General features: G+C 43.2%; 1 long non-coding RNA gene across 1 annotated transcript; it reads right to left on the bottom strand.

Moving 5' to 3' along the window:
- Nucleotides 1–1,167: 1,167 nt before the first annotated feature.
- Nucleotides 1,168–1,661, bottom strand: LOC116656494. The gene is made up of 2 exons (XR_004311427.2): nt 1,366–1,661; nt 1,168–1,292 (listed from the first exon to the last, which is right to left on the bottom strand). It is a non-coding gene; the product is annotated as an uncharacterized LOC116656494 (long non-coding RNA).
- Between the last annotated feature and the right edge of the window lie 17,431 nt (nt 1,662–19,092).

Genomic DNA, 19,092 nt, shown 5'->3' on the forward strand with positions numbered 1-19,092 from the left:
AATTTAGCAATATGCAGCAATGTGCAGCAGCTCTACAAAAAAGCTCCCCAAAGCGCATCCGCTACAAATACCAGCAAAGCGCATGCGAACGGGGGAGAAGTAAACAAAACCAGAACTGCCCGCCGCCGCTACTCAGATTTATAATATATGTAACTTATTTTACGCAGCTTCGCAGTTATCCATTTTATTTATAAAACGTTTGTGTAGGAAATAGAAAAAAGCTGTTTGAGGATTTCCCGGCCAATATTCGAATTTTTCTCACCTTTAAAACCTTCCCTAGACCTCCAAGAATAATTCTAGACCAAGATAAGATAAATCCGTTCAGCCGTTCTCGAATTTTATCGAGACTAACGAACAGCAATTCATTTTTATCTATAACTAGCTGACCCGGCAGACTTTGTACTGCCAGCTGTTGTTTTTATTTTTGTTGCGTTCAAAATCATCTTTTAAACTTAAAAATATTATCTTTTACAGTAAGAACTGAAGATAGCTAAAATTAAGTTTCGCGGAGCTATCATTTTAATCATTTTCAATCCCAAAAATTAAAGAGCACCCTGTTAAGAGTAAAACATGAATTTTATTATTATTTTTGATACATCATGTTGCTTACTTACAAAACCGAGTTTTCCTGAAATACTGGCTATTTATAAGATTTAAATTTGATAATCACAGACACATACTGTTAAAATACAGTCTGTTAATTAATTTAAAGCTTTCTCATAAGCCATATTTTTTGTTTTGTTTTGTAGTGCGTAAATAAACAAAGAACACGGTTTTCCCACGCGCGAACACGCGACGTCTAATTGTCCATGCGCGAAGCAGGGAAACTCCAAGTTGATTCCACAAACTTCTAACGATTGTCCTTGCGATTTATTTATGGTCATCGCAAAATCCAGACGTACTGGAAATTTTAAGCGTTTAAAATCGAATGGTATGTCCGTTGGAATCATCGGTATCCGCGGGATCAAGGCATCCTCTCCTTTGTATTTTCCTTCTATGATTGTCGCCTCAATGACGTTATTCATCAGTCTTTTCACAGCCAGTCTTCCAGTATTATGGCTATCAAATGGCATCCGATCCAATGCTATTTTGATCATGTTTACTAAATGGTTATTCTGATGAAGAAACATTTGTAATTGTTGGACAATGATTCTCTTCACTGTTGGATTGTGAGCACAACGATTATTAATTTCCGCATCTGAATTGCCCATAAAATAAATTTGTAAAAATTGATGATCTGCATCAGGTAGTGGTAACAGAGTTCCCAGTAAGTGATAAAATTGTCCTTGTATCTGTGATTTTTCAAAATTTGGCCATTAAATATTTCCTATATATGTATTTTAATACAATATTTTTATATAATACCTTAAAAGTGGGCACGAAATTGTCTTGTATAATATGTGTAGCACCAAATGATGTCATCTGGAAACAATTGTTACATTTCTGTAATTCTGAATTTCTGACATAGCAATACGACTATTTTCTTGATCTGTCTGTCTCTGGTCATCAGTGCGGTTAGCACGTGAGGTAGTTCTTCGCACCGTAAATCAGGCCGTCTTCTCCTCGGCATCGTAAATTGTAATTAACCAAAGTGAAAAAATTGAGAAGTGAGGAAATTTCAAATTAAAATTTTTTCCAATTTTTTTCACAATTTTTCAGTAAACACAATATTGGTTTATCACATAAAATTAACTGAGCAGAGAACAATGATTAGCTGTCAAACAATGTATCACGTACCAAAGCCAACTGCTATTGTAGTCTCCAAATAAAAAAAATGCGGTTTGAGGATTTTCCCGGCAATTATTCGAATTTTTCTCACCTTTTAAACCTTCCCTAGACCTCCACGAATAATTTAAGACCAAGATAAGATAAATCCGTTCAGCCGTTCTCGCGTTTTAGCGAGTCTAACGAACAACAAATCATTTATATAGAGAGATTAATTAATAAATTAATTAATTATTAATTGTCTTTGCCGGCTGGCTGTGCCTCCGTGGCAGGGGTAGTGCCGGCTGGTTGAATATCCGTAGCGGGGGTCGGCGGTAGGTTGCTGCCATTGGTGGCCTTCGACTTCCTTCCTCCTTCCGGCCCTTCCGTTACGGCCCTTAAGGCACGATAACCAAATTCAATAAGTAGGATAAATGTGACGGCTAAAGCCGGAGTTTCATAATCACATTTTCATGTGCGTCATGCAGTTCTTCACAAGCCTTTCAATGACCTTCTTCGTGGACTTTCCTAAAGGCTTCATTAGCGTCTGAAGGTCCCCCATGTATACTTTAAACGGTTCTCCTCGTTGCTGTTTCCGCTGCCGAACCTGGTCAGCCAGTTTCTCAAAGTACCCTTTTAGAAGGAAAAAGGCCTCTGGCTGACTTTTATTTGCTCGTGATATATTTCCCTTACTCTTTGCTTAAACTATCTCGGATATATTCCCGCGATTTGAGGGGCTGTACGTATGCAGTGCGAACACCGAAAAATATAGATATTAGGAAGAAGAAGAAAAAATACAGCGTGGATTTCGGGAAAGCATTAACGGGGAGAAATGAGGCATGAAAGATTAACGGAAAGAAGCGAGATCGTCATGGATTAACGGGCGCCTCAGGCGCTATTTAAAGAGTGCCACTAGAGCGAATTGTAACCGAGTCTTCTAGGAAAGTTGGAAGAGTTTTGGGAAGGACCTCCGTGGGTAAGTCTGACATTTAAGAGGGAAAGTTTCCTTTAAGGAAGTAGGTTTCCTTTGAAGGACCCCCCGAGGGTAAGTCCGACCGACTCAGGTGCGGGAATTAAAGGGAGTGCACAAGGATCTGTGAGTCGATCTGTAATCCGGCGGCTGTACGCGAGTCATCGAACAAGGATAAATCAAAAAGCATGTGGGAAAAGGATCACGGATCCGAGGCAGAATTGAAGCCGGAACGGAAGAGTCTGGTTGATTTATTTATCGCATATAAAACCAAACAAGGACACCCCGGTCAAGTAAGAAGACTCCGGGGTTTTGGTGAACGCAACTGGGGGTGTGTCCTATGGGGTAGGAAGGCCCTTCGTGCCCTGATCTGACCGCGAGGCACCAAGGAAGCGTTTCCTGCCCGGCGTATGCCGAGAAGTTGGCGGACCAGGTTCGGCAGCAAAAGCAACAACGAGGGGAACCTTTCAAAGGGTATATGGTGGACCTTCAATCTGTAATAAAGCACATGAGAATGTTCATAAGGGCATATGCGTTCAAGGAGTTGGCTTTAGGAGAAGAGGCGTTCAATTGGCAAGCCTCCGCAGAACCACGCTGGGCTGGCAGGTATATTCTTGATCACGATCCCCTCAAGAGTCGATATGAGTATGTTCGTCTATCCGTCTGCCTCTTGACACAACTTTGATGATTTTTAAGTTAGAAAGATGGGACTTGGCGCCGATTCCATTTTGGGCAATCTAACCCGATCTGCCTGTTCGTTTGTAAAGGATCAGGATGACATCATCGTGATCGCAAATTTGAAGGAAGTGTTCCGAAGACTGAAGGCGGCGAACTTAAGAATAAACACGAACAAGTGTCATTTCTTCAGGGAAGAGCTGTTGTACCTGGGCCACCGGATAACAAGTCAGGGAATTGGTATGGATCCTGAAAAGGTTGCAGCGATCGCGGAATTGGAACCCCCGACAAACGTGAAAGGGGTATCGGCGATTCGTCCCTGATTTCGCTGGGGTCGCAAGGACTTTGAACGATCTCCTACGAAAGGGAACAAAGTGGGAGTGGATGGCAAGACCTCAAGAGGCGTTTGAGAAGTTAAAGTCGCGTTTAGCAGACTTTCACGAAGATGTTTGTGCTGCAACGCAGGGCACGGATGAGGGCAAACGAGTGGTCGCTTACGCCAGCCGAACGCTAATAGGCGCGGAGAAGAATTACTCGGCAACGGAGAAAGAGTGCCTGGCAATAATATGGGCAATTCGGCAGATGAGACTATACCTGGAGGGGTACCAGTTCGACGTGATCACGGATCACATGGCGCTGAAATGGTTGAACAATATTGAAAGCCCACTTGGAAGGATCGCGAGATGGGTCTTCGAATTGCAACAGTACGATTACGTTATCAGCTACAGGAAAGGCAAGCTGAACGTAGTCGCGGATGCACTTTCCCGCCAGCCGATAGTGGAGAAGCTGAGGAGTGCCACAGCAATCGAAGACACAGAATGCATTTGGATAGGCTCACTGAAGAAGAAGATAAAGGAAAACCCACAGAAATATCCGGAATTCGTTGAGGAGGCAGGCCTGATTTACCGACATGTTCCACACAGCCGGAAGCGAGGAAGTGGCATCGTGGAAACTATGTGTGCCGATGGACATGAGGCAACAGGGATATGTAGGCGGAAGGAAAACGATTGTGAAAGTAGCAGCAAGGTACTTCTGGCCAGGGATGCCAAGGGACGTAAGTAACTATGTCAGGAAATGCGAGACATGCATGCGGTATAAACGGAGCCAGATGCAGGCCGCAGGGAAAATGCTGACACAGGTCCCTGAGGAGCAGTGGGCGACGGTATGTGCGGACTTTATAGGACCAAGCATGGAAACACCATGCTATTAGTGATGATCGATCGGTTTTCCAAATGGACAGAAAGCCACAACGGAGACGTTGCAGAAGGCAATCCGCGAAAGGATCATCGCTAGATACGGGGTGCCAAAGGAGATGGTGACAGACAATAGTGTCCAGTTCACCAGTACGAGCTTCAAAAAATTTCTCGAGGAGCTCGGAGTTTGTCATCAGTTTACCGCAGCATACACGCCGTGGGAAAACCCTACGGAAAGGGCAAACAGGACAGTTAAGACGATGATCGCCCAGTCTGCAGGCAATAACCAAAGGAAATGGGACGAGCACTGGCCAGAATTAATGCTGGCGGTGTCAGACTCCACCAATTCAAGGCAGAGAGCCAAGAATGCCGAAAGCGATATTCGACAAAGGGGCATTGGGGACAGGAGAAGCACAAGCCACCCCCTCAGAAAATGCGACAAAATTACAGAAAAATACAAGAAAATCAAAGCTTTGCAATAGAAACTCAGAACAATGCATTTTTTTTATCATTTCGTTGGCAAGGGGCGAGGCGGGGGACGTACACAAATGCAAGATAAGCTAGAGTGCAGCAGCTCTTCCTAAATCGCATGCGCGATAAATATCAGTAAAGCGGGTGAGCAGTTTAGATCTCCCACACGCCAAGGTAGGTGGCAAAGGGGCAACAGCGGGAGGGGGAACAGGCAAGCTAGCGCGGCTCCGCACACGAAAGAAGTAGCAAGAGGAATCACCGTGGAACGTAACGGTCCCGGGCGGGCCCCAGCGGCCACGCTCGAATATCATATGAGAGAGTGGGAACAGGCAAGCTAGCGCGGCTCCGCACACGAAAGAAGTAGCAAGAGGAATCACCGTGGAACGTAACGGTCCCGGGCGGGCCACAGCGGCCACGCTCGAATATCATATGAGAGAGTGGGGACGGCGGGGAACGAAGCGGCCCATGACAGCGCAGCTATGTTTAGAAAGTGCAGAAATGCATTTGGAATGCCCAAAGGGAGGAGCGCGGGGATGTCCGAACAAAGTCCGGTCCAAGTGGGGCAAAAGGGGGGGAGCAACAAAGATCCCGCCAATAGAAATGCGGCGGGAATTGGAAAAAGTTAACGGCGGAAACAGAGGAACGAAGGATTAACGGCAGGAAGCGAGATTTGCAAGGTTTAACAGGCGCCTCAGGCGCTATATAAGGAGGGCCCCTGGAGCAAATCGGGACCGAGTCTTCTAGGGAAGCTGGAAGAGTTGAGTGAAAGACCCCCCGTCTGACATTGAAGCGAGAAAGTTTGAAGGACCCCTCGTGGGTAAGTCCGACAGTTTCAAGTGCGGGATTTAAAGCGAGTGCGCAAGGATCTGTGATCCGTGGCTCATGGAGGAGTAGGAGTAGATAGGAGTAGTACATCGAAGGAGTAGAAATCAAGGAGCAAGTGGGAAAAGGATCCAGGATCCGCGGCGGAACTGAAGCACAAGGGTTAATCAAGTCGGGTTGGGTTATTCCCGAACACGACAGGTATCCTGGGGCCATAGCGATTGCGACGGATCGACCTGGCGTACGCCTTGTCGATTCCTGACCGTTAAGACCAGGTGTGATCCTGTAAAGCGAGGGGTAGCCACCTCGGAAACTCAAGCCCAACAGTAGAACCAAACAGGGACACCCCAGTAAAGTCAATAGAATCCTGATCCAGGCGCTGGGGCGTACGCACAGCGTATCACCTGGAGTTAAAGGAGACGCGACACCAAACCCTCTGGTCTGCCATAGATTATGCGGAGCTTAGGCACGCAGGTTTTTGGAGGCGAGTGGCGAACGCAACCGGGGGCGTGTCCTGTGGGGTGGGTAGGCCCCTCATGCACTGATCCGGCTGCCAGGCACCGAGAAGCGCATCCTGCCGGGCGTATGCCTGGGAGGTGAGCCTATCGGTCTGCTAACACGGATTAGGTGTCGGCCACGGCGAAAAGGCATTCCCAGTGAACCAAGGATACCGAAGATCCACGGTGCCCACAGAGGAGAAGCAGTGACAACCAGCAACAGTAGCAGCGACAGGATCACCGACAGGATCAGCGACAGGAGCAGCGACAGGATCAGCATCAGGAGCAGCAGCGTCAACAGGAGCGGCGGCGACGACAGGAGTGCAGCGACGTCAGGAGAGCAGCGACGACAGGAGTGCAGCGACCTCTGGAGAGCAGCGACGACAGGAGTGCAGCGACGTCAGGAGAGCAGCGACGACAACAACAGCCAAAGCACAGACCCCGCAACTGGAGCACGTGAGTCCAAACGGAGGGAACCGTGAGCCGATTCAGCGCCAGGCACCAAGACCACACGTCCTGCTGGGCGCAAGCTGTGAAAAGGCGTGTGTATTGGCACCAACCAGGATCGGTGATCGGGAAACGACGGGAGGACGAGCGGTTGATCGGCTGAGCCAAGAAGCCGGTGAGATTCACCCTTGTAACTTTATCCAAATAAAGGGGACATTTATAAAACGAAGCACCCTGTGTTATTTCTGGGATCGGGCAATCACATCGAATCTATAAATTCAGTGGATCGATCCCCCAAAATCTTTGAGCTATCCGCGGCAATTTTTGCGAGCACCAGTTAACAAAAATAATTCGTTGCACCTGGCACCAAAACTACATGATTGCTTTCGAGTCTAGAAGCTTCAGGATGGGGAGAAAGAATTGGATATTAACGCTTTGCAAGGAGTAGTTAAGCGAAGTTTGCAGAGAGCGCGGTCTCCCAGCAGAAGGAACAGTAGAAAACATGAGGGCGCTTGTTGCATAGTGGGTCGACGAAACGAAGGACGACGAGGTGATGGCGGTCATGCGTGGAATTGAGGAGAAATACATGCAGAGGTCCACTCGCAAAGAGCGGTGAGCGAGTCGGAGAAGTTCATTTTAATTTTGGCGGTATCAGAAATGAAGAGAATAAGGAGCATGGCCACAAGTGCGGAAACAGCAACGAAGAGAACCGTTCAAGGATTATATGGTGGACCTTCAGACGCTAATAAAGCCATTATTAAAGTCCATGAAGGAGGTAATTGAAAGGCTGGGTGAAAACCAGCATCGAGGAGAACCATCAGCACTTGGCGGCGGTCGTTGTGTACGTTGCCCCGTACACACCGGGGCAAAGCCTAGCTTCATTTCAGAAAAGCTAGCGAAAAACCCGGGAATCTCCGGTGAGCGGAGAGTAACAAGGAGACTAATTAAGTTGGCCAGCGGGAACCGCACAGAGACGCAAATGGTACTCCAGACAACAGTAAGTTTTGGCAACAAAAACAAATTTGAATATGTTGGTGTTGCCAGGCATGGGAGACAGCGCGGTGCTTGGATGGGATTTCCTCGCAGAATTTGGCACAACAATAAACTGCGCAGGCCAACAAGTCACGATCCCGAGAAGAGAAAGATGGAGCGGATGCCAGGAGGATAGGCTGTCCATAGCTATAACCGGATCCTCGGAGGAATGGGAGAGCGAGCGGGACAAAAGGTTAATCGAGGAGGAGCTAGTGGCGTTCACAAACCAGAAGGGTTGTTCGAACATATCGCAGCATAGGATCACGATAAAGGACGACATCCCGATAAAGCAAAGATATTATCCAAAGAACCCCAAAATACAGGGGGAGATCCATGAAAAAGTAGAAGAGCTGCTGGAAATCGAGCTGCTGGTATCGAGCCTACAAATAGCGCTTACAGCTCACCCATCGTCATGGTAAACAAAAAAACGGGTCAATTTAGATTGGCCGTGTACTTCCGACAAATAAACGCACAATCAGTAAAGGATGCGTACCCGAAGCCACGGACAAACTTCATACTGAAACAATTGCGGGAGGCAAAATTTTTCAGCAGCATCGACCTTAAAGATGGCTATTGGCAAATCCCACTGGAGGAAGGGAGCAAAAAGTACACGGCCTTTACGGTACCAGGGAAAGGTCTGAACCAGTGAAAGGTGATGCCGTTCGGTTTGCACTGAGCCTCGGCAACGTTCAAAAGGGCCTTAGACCAGGTCATAGGCCCGGATATGGTTCCGCTCGCATTTGCATATCAGGATGACATCAACGTGATCGGACGCACAAGGGAGGAGCATATGTCGAATTTGAAGGAAGTATTCCGTAGACTGAAGGCGGCAAACTTAAGGAAAACACGGACAAGTGCCACTTCTTCTACGAAGAGCTATTGTACCTGGGCCACCACTACGACCAATTTGAACTCGCGGGCATAACGGTAGGTCCCGGAGTCCTAGTCAAAAGAACGTATAAAGGTTCTGACTAAAGGTAATTGGATTTTGCAAGCACTGATCGGGTTGCTCAGGCGCTTGCTGTGATCAGGTTCTCCTTAAGTACAGATGGTACGGGGTTTGCTTGATTCCTTATCGGCCGGTCCTACTTGTGGCCGGTTCACGGGAGAAAAACTCGAAGTATGATGGGTAACGGGGTTTCTACTTGTGGTCCGTTTCACGGGAGAAACACTCGAAGTAGGTGGGTAACGCGGGTTCTACTTGTGATCCGTTTCACGGGAGTCACACTCTAAGTAGATTAGATAATGAAGCTCTAATTGTGGTCCATTTTCACAGGAGCCACTCGAAGTAGGTTTGATGATGCAAGTTCTACTTATGGTCCGTTTACACTGGAGCCACGCGAAGTAAATAGCTTTAAGAGAGTCCTACTTGTGAACCTTGTGTTTTACACAGGATCACTCGAAGTAGGCCTTACCTTGACACTAAGTAACGAACCGATCTACTCTGTATTCTCAACTATCTTTATTTCAGAAGAACAATTCTTATATATGATGCTAATTTATACATAATTAAATCTAAGAAAGGTCAATGTTTATGAATGGGCTAAAACTAATGATAATGCCAGAGTCACCCATCTCTGAGTCTGCTGACTCAGATTTCGTGATCTTTTAGTTGTTCCTCCCATTGCAGCGATGTTCAGGGTTGATGGTTCCAATTGTAGTCCAAGTGAGTCAGCCATCCTTCTGGGGATTATGCTAATCTGTGATCCAGAATCTAGGAGTGTGCTGCATTGCTGAGGGGGTCCGGGTGTATTGCCACTTGGGCGGTTGGTAACAGAACGGTGGGCTTATCTGTAAGCAGGACTGTGGCTGAACACACCACTCGGGATGAACTGGATCGATTCTGTATTGTTACTTGACTGGTTGCCCGACGCTCAAGGTTTTCTAACATCTCCTTCAGAGATTGTCGATTGGTTGGATCATTAATGGTTAGTTCTAAAGATGATAGTGTGGATCCAATCTTTCCTCCATGATGTGTATCAAGATTGGCTTACAGTTGAGAGTGGCGATCGATCAGAGCACGGTATCATGTAAGCTGCGCAGCTGATACGCTGAACCATTTGTTCTGGGGTGTCAAGCTCTTAGATCGTAAAAATTTCGTAGAATCGTAGCCAATGTCGGTAGTCTCCGTCAAACTTTGGAATTTCTACTAATGGTATTACAAACGAAGGCGCGATCGCGGGGTTTTTGTTTTGATGCTGAAGTCGATTGCGATTTTTCGCTCAGAAACGAAAAGTATTCTTCTCGTACAACCGGAAATCTGTCATCGGTTTGTCCATCATTTTTTATGGCTAGGTCGATGAGATCATGGTATCCCGTAACGGTTTCCTTCCATAGCTCCTTCATGTGGTGGGATTTTGCACAGATTTGACATCTAGTGACCTTTTCGCAGACAATTTAAACAGAGAGATGCTGACTTAAAATACTCAAACCTTTGCATTACAGCGAGGCGAGCGAACGGACTGCATTGGCCCAAAAAATGGTCTTGAGCGTTGCAATAACTGCGAGCTGGTTTGGTGTTGGCCAACCCAGTTTTCTTCTGATTTTGTTTGCCAGTTTCTTCAGTTTGCCAGTGACTCTTCCCATTTTTGCCATCTTCCCATTTTTTGCCATTTTAGTGACGTCTTCTATGGATAGTAATGACACAGTGTCGATGAGACCCCTCAACGACGACGCAGACGGCTGGGAAATTTTCGGGAGGCTGAACAATTTGTTCGTCCGTAGAGCGTTATGCGGCAACTACGTCAAACTTGAACTCGCGGAAGTAACGGTAGGTCCCGGAGTCGTAGTCAAAGAACGTAAATAGTCTGAATAAATTTACCTGGATTCTGCAAGGGACTGCTCGGGTTGACCAGACGCTTGCTGTGATCAGGCTGGAGTTGATGTGGGGTGCTTGTGGTCCTGGGCTGCTTGTTCTCAAGTACCGGTGGTATGGTGGTTCGGGTGATTCCTTATCGGCCGGTCCTACTGGCGGTCCGTTTCATGGGAGCAACACTCGAACTAGACTGGTATGCCGCGGAGTTCTACTTGTGGTCCGTTTACACAGAAGCCACTCGAAGTAGATCTGTTTTAGGGTACTAACTTGTGAAGCGTTTTACACAGGATCACTCGAAGTAGGTCTGTTTTAAGTGCCGTAGTCCAAACACTGAGTAACGAGACGATTCACTTTGATTTCGCAACTATCTTCATTTCAGAAGAACAATTCTTATATAAGATGCCAAATTATACATACTTACATCTAAGGAAGGTCAATGTTATGGAAGTGCTAAAACTAATGTTAATGCCAGGGACACCCACCTCTGAGTCTGCTGACTCAGATTGTTTGTTCATTTACTGCTTGTACATGCATTTCGGCTTAGCTAGCTGGTTTTTGCTTGCTTCGGTCAGTCGGTCACTCTCCCGCTGATAATGCTGATTTCTGCTTCTGGCGCCGTCTACTAGTGCTGGGTTATTAGGTTGGATATTGTTTATGCTTATTGCTAATTATTACTAGGTGTGCCAATAGGTTAATGGGTTGTATATTGCGACATGCTGATGTATATTGGTTCAAATTACTAACGTGTATCTAGGGTAGTAGGTCTTGGCAACAGGTGCCAACACAATTGATTTATTTGATTCGCAAAGATGGGACATTCGTTATCATAGACTCTTTTTAGAATGCCTTGATAGTTCCTAAGTCTTTTAATATTTTTTAATAATAAATAGCAATTTTACGGTTCAATTTCAATCAATTTCAATGTTTTTATTTGAGGGTTCAATCTAACCAACAAACTCGCAGGTCGTCAAAGGGGTTTGCGGAGTGCGGAATGATCTTACATGAGGCGGCCAAACGAGGTTTTCCTGGGGTGGCACCTCCTCCAGAAACTACCCTGGAGCAAATCGGGACCGAGTCTTCCAGGGAAGCTGGAATAGTTGAGTGAAAGACACCCGTGGGTAAGTCTGACAGTGAACCGAGAAAGTTTCCTTAAAGGAATTAGGAGTATAGGATGAAGGACCCCCCGTGGGTAAGTCCGACAGTCTCAAGTGCGGGATTTAAAGCGAGTGCGCAAGGATCTGCGATCCGTGGCTCAAGGACACCCTGTGGGTAAGTCCGGCGGCTGTACGCGAATCATCGAAGGAGTAGAGATCAATACACCTTGTCAATTCCCAACCGTTAAGACCAGGTGTGATCCTGTAAATCGAGAGGTAGCCAGCTCGAGATCTCAAGCCCAACAGTGAAACCAAACAGGGACACCCCGGTATAGTTAATATCAGGATCAGGATTCATCCAGGCGCTGGGGCGCGACGTAAGAACCATAGGCAGCGGACACAGCATTGACACCGCACGCTTAGTCGTTTCAACCGCTGTCTTAAGTATGGCTACACGCCCAGGGTCCAGCTCCAGTATCCTGGCCAGAGGCCACTTCATTGGGGGTAGATTCTAATCTTTCACCAGGAAAGTATTAAGTACGGATTTTTGCAATTAGTGCCCAAGGGCCAGAGGGCAGGTTCTTCTCATCAAAGTGAGTCACTATAGCCGAAGTGACGGGATGGTCTCTGGGAAGAATGATCTGCTGACGTCCATTAAAATCCAGCGCAGAGTTCCGCAATCGCCCGTCAACATAAATTCAACCAGCATCAACCCCTAATGGTTAATGAGGGCGGAACCAATCTGCGCTATTTTAGTAAGCTTATCTCTTCCTTAAACTTGGTAAGCTTTTTCCGTCGAAATTTATAGTAAACAGCCACGTTTAGTTTTTTTTTTTTAATTGTTGAGATACTCTAATCTCATTTTACATTTTGGCGCCCCCGGTTGGACTTTTTTATTATAATTTGTAAATTAAAGCAACTAGTGACAGTGTCACAAAGAATACATGGAAAACAATAAAAAAATAAAAAAGTTGCTCGCGACGGTAGTGCTGTGAACTTTGAAAACTATAAACAAAAAACAATTTAAAGTTCGCGTCGCGAAACAACATTAATTTATCAACTGGATTTATTCAGCGTCTTTATTGAAGAAGTCATCGTCATCCCCATGCCCTGCACTTGCATCGTGTACTAGGAAAGTAGCCGCAGGATTAAAGGATCCGAACTCAGAACCGCAGGTATTTGTGCAAAAAATTGAAAGTAGAGAAAAGACAAACTAATATTCGTCTTGTGCTGAAATATTGCACCCTTCTTTCAATTCGTGGTGCATACGTACTTCAAAATAGTAGAGCTAAAGTGAATTATAACGTTGTATTTAAATTTCAATAAAATATTGCCAATATAAAGGAACAATTGCCTGTGGCCAAAATTAATACGCATAAATTATTTCAAAATCACTTTCGCCCCCTACCCCTCGTTCTCGATATTGTAAATATTTGCTAATAAATTAGATAAAGTGCAGTCAAAAAATTATTTAATATTTGTGCATAAATAATTTGGTACAAACAAATAGATGCAGAGGTGAACTTATCGTTTTCGCCTCCCTACGTTATCCGCTGCTGTATGTATGCACGTATATGCATTTTTGGCGCCTTTGGTTCAACGGAACGCCAAGTGACGCGATACCCTACAATTTGGTTCGGTATATTGTTTTCGGTATCACTGGCGAACAAATATTTAAAATCTGAGTGCCTCGACTATAGATTTATTCGACTATCAATTAATTAATTAATTATTTTCGTTGGTTAAAAATTAATAATTTATTTTTTATTATAAAAAATAAAAAATTATAATACGCAGAATTACTTTAAAATAAAAATTTAAATAAAAGTAATATTTATTAAATTAATTAATTATTATTGTTTTCGTTTTTTGTACCGGAATTGAAACTAAAATTTATTTAAATTTATTATTTAAAAAAAAAAAAGCAAAAAAATATACATATACTAGCTGACCCGGACACGCGTTGCTGTGACTTCTTCACACATATGGTATTTGTAAAAAAATATAGTGATCTCCTTATTTGACTTTCTACTACTATAATTCTTTAGTACAATGAAATTATTTACGAACAAAGACGAAAATGTTGATGTTGGTATACAAATTCACTGGACTGAGATTCGAAGGGGTAGTACGTTGAACACAATTAATCAAAATGTTCCTACACTTCGTATTAAGCAGAAATCAATAGGTAAAAAATAAAAATTTTTTCAGATTTATTATTTTCATTTAAATTTATAACAAATACAGTATATTACATTTAATTTAACACCAATCGGTGCACAATGTTTTTGGTTAACCTGTCTGTTGAGCGATCAGAGTTTTGATAGCGACCGAATTAAAGACGAGATTCTATAGTTTATATTCAATTTATTGAGCTAATTCCGCACAATAAAACAAATAGCGGCTCGTCAATAACAACTCCCAAAATACAACAAAAAGAAGAACAGCTTTGGCGCAGAAGCTCTTCCAAAGCTCCCAAAAGCGCATGCGCTACAAAAATGACAACAAAGTGCATGCGAATCTGGGAGACAAAAGAGAAGATTAAATGCCGCTGCAGATAAACAAATTATCAATATTCTAATTAGCCTATCTGGTGGCTGCTTAGCCCAACACTGTCTTTACCTAACACAAATAGATTCGACGGTTTCCCATCACGTGAACACGCAACATATAGTTACCCATGAGAAAAACATGGATTTCTCAAATCTAAACCACAAATGGACATTATTTGACCTTGAGATTTATTTATAGACATGGCGAAAGCTAAACGAATTATAAACTGTAGCCTTTTGAAGGGTATGGTAGAATCGGATGGTATCATCGGAATACGTGGCAGCAGGACCACTTTTTCTTTAAACTTCCCAGCCAAAATGGTTGCTTCAAGAATGTTTCCGGTGATCTTTTTGATGACCGTTACATAATTGAAGTGGATTCAAATTACGGAGGAGAATAATAGGCGAACCAATCTTTAATCGAAGATTATGGGGTGGCATTCCAGGGATATCTAATGAATTTAAAAATTCAATCGGAAAATTTACACATTCATTTTCATCAACAAAAGTATTGATTGATTTAAATGACATTAGATCGCCTGGTAACAACTGTTGTATCTGGAAGTTAATTTCGTCAACATCAACGTTTTTGCCTGCCAAAATCGCCCGTTGACTAAGCCATTCATTCTTAATATATATAAATCTCGTGTCACAATGTTTGTCTTCAATGGACTCCTAAACCACTTAACCGATTATAATAAAATTCGCACACCATGTGCAGTTCTACCCAACTTGAGAGATAGAATAGTTTAAATCTCAAATTAGAGTCGCAATTTAAATTTATTGATAATTATTTGTCTATTATTATTTGACAGTCACAATTATTTGTTAACTCCAAATGATTCTAACAGATGTCTCTACCTTTCGACTGGTTTGAGTAAGTAATCAATAGATGGCGCTGCTATAGTAAATCTACGAACGTGAAATACAGTATAATTCAATTATTTCCACTTTTTTTAATTTTTGGTGTTAGCATAGCCGGCCACGTGTTACTTAAATTGAATTCATATTATAACTAGATATTGGGATCGGTAAAATAGAACTGCAACCAATTACGCAATGCATTAAACTACCAGACAATTTTTCCACTGTTGTTCAGGATAAAAATGAATTGATTCAGCTATTAATAGTTTTTAATAGCAGCCGAATAACTACACGCGTTTCAAATTATATTTTCAATATATTTATTTTGGGTTCAATTTAACCCTAATATATGCGGCTCCAATCAACTCCAAAACACAACAAACGCAAAACCAAGAGCTTGCGCAGAAGCTCAACCAAAGTTCCCCAAAGCGCATACGCTACAAATAACAATAAAGCGCATGCGAAACTGGGAGACAAAACAGAGACCAAAACATGCTGATAACAACAGCTGCAGCTTAGCATATAAAAATTATTTTATATGCATTTTTTGGTGGCTACTTGGCCCACATCCTCTCCTTATTGAAGGGTGGGCCTTCAATAACAATTTTGGAAGGGGCAGCAGTCACATTAATGCAGAGGTTATTCCGTGGGTTGTCCTCCCTACCACAGAGCGCCCGCACATCCCGAGGTAGTCCACCGCGGCCAGAAATCGAGTGCTCTGAGCAATGTTGAGCCCGTGACCTAACTGGATTTGGCCAGCCGACAACAGATCAAAGAATAAGCCGGCTCCAATCAGCAGGTCCACTCGCTCTTTGGAAGAGCTTCTGCGCCAAAGCTGTTCTTCTTTTTGTTGTATTTAGGGAGTTGTTATTGACGGGCCGCTATTTGTTTTATTGTGCGGAATTAGCTCAATAAATTGAATATAAACTATTGAATCTCGTCTTTAATTCGGTCGCTATCAAAACTCTGATCGCTCAACAGACAGGTTAACCAATAACATTGTGCACCGATTGGTGTTAAATTAAATGTAATATACTGTATTTGTTATAAATTTAAATGAAAATAATAAATCTGAAAAAATTGTTATTTTTTACCTATTGATTTCTGCTTAATACGAAGTACAAGAACATTTTGATTAATTGTGTTCAACGTACTACCCCTTCGAATCTCAGTCCAGTGAATTTGTATACCAACATCAACATTTTCGTCTTTGATCGTAAATAATTTTATTGTACTAAAGGATTATAGTAGTAGAAAGTCAAATAAGGAGATCACTATATTTTTTTACAAATACCATATGTGTGAAGAAGTCACAGCAACGCGTGTCCGGGTCAGCTAGTATATGTATATTTTTTTGCTTTTTTTTTTTTAAATAATAAATTTAAATAAATTTTAGTTTCAATTCCGGTACAAAAAACGAAAACAATAATAATTAATTAATTTAATAAATATTACTTTTATTTAAATTTTTATTTTAAAGTAATTCTGCGTATTATAATTTTTTATTTTTTATAATAAAAAATAAATTATTAATTTTTAACCAACGAAAATAATTAATTAATTAATTGATAGTCGAATAAATCTATAGTCGAGGCACTCAGATTTTAAATATTTGTTCGCCAGTGATACCGAAAACAATACACCGAACCAAATTGTAGGGTATCGCGTCACTTGGCGTTCCGTTGAACCAAAGGCTCCAAAAATGCATATACGTGCATACATACAGCAGCGGATAACGTAGGGAGGCGAAAACGATAAGTTCACCTCTGCATCTATTTGTTTGTACCAAATTATTTATGCACAAATATTAAATAATTTTTTGGCTGCACTTTATCTAATTTATTAGCAAATATTTACAATATCGAGAACGAGGGGTAAGGGGGCGAAAGTGATTTTGAAATAATTTATGCGTATTAATTTTGGCCACAGGCAATTGTTCCTTTATATTGGCAATATTTTATTGAAATTTAAATACAACGTTATAATTCACTTTAGCTCTACTATTTTAAAGTACGTATGCACCACGAATTGAAAGAAGGGTGCAATATTCCAGCACAAGACGAATATTGGTTTGTCTTTTCTCTACTTTCAATTTCTTGCACAAATACCTGCGGTTCTGAGTTCGGATCCTTTAATCCTGCGGCTACTTTCCTAGTACACGATGCAAGTGCAGGGCATGGGGATGACGATGACTTCTTCAATAAAGACGCTGAATAAATCCAGTTGATAAATTAATGTTGTTTCGCGACGCGAACTTTAAATTGTTTTTTGTTTATAGTTTTCAAAGTTCACAGCACTAACGTCGCGATCAACTTTTTTATTTTTTTATTGTTTTCCATGTATTCTTTGTGTCACTGTCACTAGTTGCTTTAATTTACAAATTATAATAAAAAAGTCCAACAGAGGGCGCCAAAATGTAAAATGATATTAGCTTATCTCAACAATTTAAAAAAAAAACTAAACGTGGCTGTTTACTATAAATTTCGACGGAAAAAACGACGGAAAAAAAAGTACATGCTCTCGGCTAGACGTTATAATTCTTATAACGTCGATATAATTCTACGTAATAATTCTATAACTTAAGCCTAGCGGCGAAGAGGGGCGATTTCACGGAACTGAGCTTTTATTTCGCCCCAGCTCCGCCCTATGCTAACTTAGACCAGACTTCAATTTGTTTTCGACTTCAGTATTTAATTATGCTACCAATTTAATTATGCTACTTGTTTCTTTCTAATCGCGTCTCTTCCATATAGGATTCCACCCAGCTGTTCTACTGTGAAGAGGTTCTCTTCCCACTGAGCTATTAAACTCCCAGCTTCGATCCCAAGGCCCTCCATTTCTTCGTGGTTCCAAAGATGATTGGCCCATCGCCATCGTGCCAGGACCTTAGTGGCTTCGGCTCCACCCAGGGATATCGCCGCATTGTCAAAGACTGCCAAATCGTCTCCCGCCCTACAGAGAGTGTTCGCCTACATTTACTAATTTTTCCGGCGCATCCGTCACGAAGGGATTTCTGTCCAGGATTTCAAAGGAGGAACTCATCTGCTGTTGCGCGTCATCCAGCTAACCAAGTTTAAGGAAGAGATAAGCTTACTAAAATAGCGCAGATTGGTTCCGCCCTCATTAACCATTAGGGGTTGATGCTGGTTGACTTTATGTTGACGGGCGATTGCGGAACTCTGCGCTGGATTTTAATGGACGTCAGCCGATCATTCTTCCCAGAGACCATCCCGTCACTTCGGCTATAGTGACTCACTTTGATGAGAAGAACCTGCCCTCTGGCCCTTGGGCACTAATTGCAAAAATCCGTACTCAATACTCTCCTGATGAAAGATGAGAATCTACCCCCAATGAAGTGGCCTCTGGCCAGGATACTGGAGCTGGACCCTGGGCGTGTAGCCATACTTAAGACAGCGGTTGAAACGACTAAGCGTGCGGTGTCAATGCTGTGTCCGCTGCCTATGGTTTTTACGTCGCGCCCCAGCGCCTGGATGAATCCTGATCCTGATATTAACTATACCGGGGTGTCCGTGTTTGGTTTCACTGTTGGGCTTGAGATCTCGAGCTGGCTACCTCTCGATTTACAGGATCACACCTGGTCTTAACGGTTGGGAATTGACAAGGTGTATTGATCTCTACTCCTTCGATGATTCGCGTACAGCCGCCGGACTTACCCACAGGGTGTCCTTGAGCCACGGATCGCAGATCCTTGCGCACTCGCTTTAAATCCCGCACTTGAGACTGTCGGACTTACCCACGGGGGGTCCTTCATCCTATACTCCTAATTCCTTTAAGGAAACTTTCTCGGTTCACTGTCAGACTTACCCACGGGGGTCTTTCACTCAACTATTCCAGCTTCCCTGGAAGACTCGGTCCCGATTTGCTCCAGGGTAGTTTCTGGAGGAGGTGCCACCTGCCTTGCAGAGTGTTATTGGACTCTGATTCACAAGTTCACC

The sequence above is a fragment of the Drosophila ananassae genome (genome assembly GCF_017639315.1).
Source record: "Drosophila ananassae strain 14024-0371.13 chromosome Y unlocalized genomic scaffold, ASM1763931v2 tig00000141, whole genome shotgun sequence".
Taxonomy (NCBI): Eukaryota; Metazoa; Arthropoda; class Insecta; order Diptera; family Drosophilidae; genus Drosophila; species Drosophila ananassae.